The sequence below is a fragment of the Helianthus annuus genome, chromosome 5, assembly GCF_002127325.2.
Source record: "Helianthus annuus cultivar XRQ/B chromosome 5, HanXRQr2.0-SUNRISE, whole genome shotgun sequence".
NCBI classification, from domain to species: Eukaryota; Viridiplantae; Streptophyta; class Magnoliopsida; order Asterales; family Asteraceae; genus Helianthus; species Helianthus annuus.
Genome location: NC_035437.2, coordinates 15,730,741 through 15,735,086, shown reverse-complemented (window position 1 = coordinate 15,735,086; position 4,346 = coordinate 15,730,741). Strand labels below are relative to the sequence as shown.

The 4,346-nt window shown below is 36.9% G+C and overlaps 1 long non-coding RNA gene across 1 annotated transcript; it reads right to left on the bottom strand.

Annotated features, from left to right (window-relative positions):
- Positions 1–1,662: 1,662 nt before the first annotated feature.
- LOC118492530 lies at positions 1,663–4,025 on the bottom strand. The gene is made up of 3 exons (XR_004894177.1): positions 3,890–4,025; positions 3,264–3,350; positions 1,663–1,703 (listed from the first exon to the last, which is right to left on the bottom strand). It is a non-coding gene; the product is annotated as an uncharacterized LOC118492530 (long non-coding RNA).
- Between the last annotated feature and the right edge of the window lie 321 nt (positions 4,026–4,346).

Below are 4,346 nucleotides of genomic sequence, written 5' to 3'. Positions count from 1 at the left end.
TTTCATGCGAGAGGGAATGCCTCTCGTGCGGAATGGTCAAATTTTAACAAGCTAATGAAATCCCAAGCCTGTCGTGCGAAAGGTTCATTCTCGTGCAAGAGGGAAATTTTCAAGTAATAACAATTTGTTCCTTTCATGCGAAAGGAATGTTCATTTTCTGCCAAAGGATAAGTTCTCTTGGACGACAGGCTCCTGTTGCTCGAAAATCAAGTTGCGTTTTTTTGACATTTTCAAGATTTTTCATAGATTTAGATTGAACTAAGATCTGATCTTTTCAAGGGTTGATTAGTATATGATTTTGTCCATGGATTCTAGGTCAATTTTATATTTTAAGTAGAAAGTTAGAAGTAGAAGTGAAATGATGTGAATTGGATGAAATCGACTTTAAATCTGCTCAATTCAGGTGATATCTTGTGCTTTTCGACAATGAAACTGGCTTCCAAGCTCTGACACCACTTGTGAGGACCGTTTCGGTTCTTCCAATGCTCCAGCCGGTTAGATATTCAACATATCATGTGCGGAATCCATATATGATTATGACAAACACAAGAACTATCTAATTAAACTGGTTTCTATTGAATATTTGATAGTACAAAACCATGAAACCAAACGGACAGAGTTTCCCTCTGAAACACACAAAGTTCCAAATGACAAGACCTAAGACTCCTATTTATAGGCCTGACCTGTTGCACGAGACCATCAGGGATTACAGGACTCTCTCGTGCGAGAGACACTTTGGACGATAGACCCACTCGCATAAAAGGTGTCCCTTTCATGTGAAAGGCTCTAAACGATACAAACCCGACTATTCGACACAAAATCCTAAACATTTAACTATGACACGTCACATTGACGGAGGCAATACACATAACGCACTCACATGAGCTCTCCCCTAAATGTTTGCTTGGAAACTCTAGGTGTCATGGTCAAAATTTCCTTCTATTTTCTCTTCCATCACTACGTCGTCGTTCTCATTCTGTGTTTTTGTGGATGTGAAGACATTGAGCGGACGTGGCAGAGGCGGTATAAACATGACCCAGGACCAGCTGACGGCCCTGTTTAATGCACGGGTAGCTGAAGCTATGGCAGCTCACCCAGGAGGTATAACCCCTGAACTCGTGCTTGAAACATAAGAGAAGATCATCCAAATCAGAAACCGAATGGCAGCAGCTCGTGACCGTCAGAAAAGCTACACTGATAAACGTAGGAAACCGTTGGAATTCCAAGTTGGTGGCAGAGTCTTGTTAAAAGTCTGACCTTGGAAAGGTGTTGTTCGTTTCGGTAAACGGGGAAAGCTCAATCTACGTTATGTCGGACCATTTGAAATCGCGGAAAGAATTAGCAGAGTGGCTTATAGACTCAGTTTATCTATAGAACTCAGTGGTGTGCACAAAGTCTTTCATGTATCTAATCTAAAGAAGTGCCTATCTGATGTGACACCCTGCGAAAACACTTAACTGTAACACCCTAGTTACTAATTAACGATTTTGTATGTAATCACCAACAATTAGTTGTGTAACTAAGACAACACATATTACAAAAATTCGAGTTTATTAAAACTTTTACAAATTATAATTTATTCTACATAACGTGACCGAAATTTGTTGTTTAAAATTTACAACGTGGCAAAATGCGGAAGCATGTAACTATATCGTGTTCGGTCCTGCGTTGAGCTTGATCGTCTTCCGGCATCCAAAAAGTACCTACATTTCATAAAAACATGAAATGATTTAGTCATACGGGATTTAATATGTATCTAAACGAGTCCCGGAAACAAAACTGATCAAAAATACATTTTTGTTCAGGGTCCACCGTAAATTACGGTGGCTACCGTAATTTACGGTAACCCCTGAATGTTTATTCCTCCACCGTAATTCAGGAGGATCATGGCGTAAAGTTATATGGCCTACCGTAAATTACGGTAACTACCGTAATTTACGGTGGCCTCTGCAGAATTCTCCAAGTTTGCCGTTTTCTAAAACGGCAACGTTCATAACGTTTAATCCGTTTGTCCGTTTGACCTACCGTTTCTTCCTACGTACTTGTAACTTGATCCTCCATCATTTGGAGTTAAAATCCAGCATCCGGATTATCAAAAATTAAGACTTTTAACTCTTCGGCTTATTACCCTTTTTACCAACTTTTGACCCGTTTGTGATTTCGTCTAACAACCTGTCTGCGGTCCCTATTTCCTTTGTAAACATAACATTGTGATTGTTTCCTATTGTACAAGGCTCAAATCATGGGTTATTACACATTCTAAACCCGTTTATGCTCAAGTGCTTATTTTGACCCGTTAAGGACATTTATGTCCTTTTAAGCCTAATTTCGCTCATTTCTTCTATGCCTCATAATCCCGCCCTTTTACTTTGATTAGTTTTCCCACCACAACTATGAATGTGGTGAGTATAATGTAATAGACTATCTATCCCGAGTCTTACCCCTCAAATATGCTATTTTGCAACAAGACGTATTTTAAGGTATTTAACCCTTGATAGTTTATACCTACTATTTTCATACGCGTCTAAGGATTACAAGATCTTAATATAAGTTCCTAAACAACCTTTATGGGTTGTTTGCCTCATTTATCCTTCGAGGGCATTTTAGTCAACATTAGCCCCTCATTTACTACGAAGGGCTTTCGCCACATATAAAGCCATAAAGTATATTATCCACAACTATAATTACGCGTACCTGGCTCGGGTCAATTTATTGACCCGTTTCGATACCTTGCCTCTATAATATGCTAATTCGTAGCATTTTAAATCCATAAACCATTATTATCCTGTAAGCATAAGACTAGACGCATACTTATTAGTCGTCATTGGTCAAATGGCACTACAAGTCACCCTTTGACCCGTTTGGTCTAAACGACCAAACATTTTGCATTTGAATTTAGAATGGTATATATTTACATATATATACCATTTCGTTATTTAACCCATTTCGACTTACGCCGTAGGGTATCTTATTACTTTTACTTATATTTGTCGGCACATGACTAAATTACCATTTTATCCCTTTCCTTATCATGAGTTACCCCATACGGTAACATTTTCAGATTCATTGTATGCTTATCATTTACGGCGATATTACCATTTTCCAATGTTTACCCTTCATCATGGTTTTTACCAAATATTGCATGTGCCCCGACTCGTATCAATTGCGTCGGGAATCCATATTTCCCAATATTGTTTTTATCGAATTAAAAGAAAGCTTATAGAATAACTAATTATTCTACGAAAGGTGTAAGTTACACTTACCTCGTATCCAAGCTACACTTTTCTTTTCCTTCTTGATTCGGTTGACCCGCTTTCTCCCCAAGCTCCACCTAGCTTGTTAAGCGCCAACTATTATTCATCATTCACAAGGTGGTTAGTTTAATCATGACTTAGTACGATTATTCCACCTTACAAATTTCATATCAAAATTTAGCCAAAACATCACAATTAAGTGTTTTAACTACAAAATTTCTAGTTTCGAGCCTTCTTTGAGGCATTTCATCAAACACTTTGAGGGCAGAATTTTACATGTTTATTTATCAAGTCTCTAGCTTATCTCTTAGCCCTAATTTCACATAAATCAATCATCTTACAAAGTTGTTAACTTCCATAATTTCTGAAATCACTTCAAATTGTCACATTATACTAGATCAACACTCTATTTCCTAGTGTTCATCAAATTTCACATAAACCATCAATCACCTACAATGGTGTTCATAGGTTTCACTACAATTTCACATGATTTTCAACTTGTATTTGTCTAGGGTTTCTCCCTAGACACTATAGTTGTTCCTAGATCATCATATGACATACATGCAACTATAATTTCAGATTTTCCCAATTACATGAGAATTTCAAGTTGAGAGTTTTTATGAAATTTTACATACCTTGTGATCCTCTTGTGATGAGGATCAGTAATCTATGCTCCATTTTCGATTTGAACTTGGTTTGATCCTTCAATTTTGTTGATTTGTTGAAGTTAGGGTTTGAGCTCCCATGGAGCTTTCCTCTAGTCGCATACGTATGTGTGTGTATTGATTTCTATTATTTATTTTTTTATAAGTGTTTTAATAAAACACTATTCTAATTGCCCATGTTTAGTCCCTCAAGTTTAGAGATTCATATATGAAACCATAACTCATAGTTTATTATTTAATTACCCTTTACTAACTAGGTTAATTTTACCTAGTTAACTTGGTGGGTTCCGGGAGTTATAATCCGTAGTGTTTTAAATCCCGTTAACTCGGGCTCTTATAAACTCAATTCCTTAAAACTTTGTTTCACTTGTATTTAATATTAGGATTTCTTATTAAATCCCAAATATTTACCGGGTTATTTTTACTA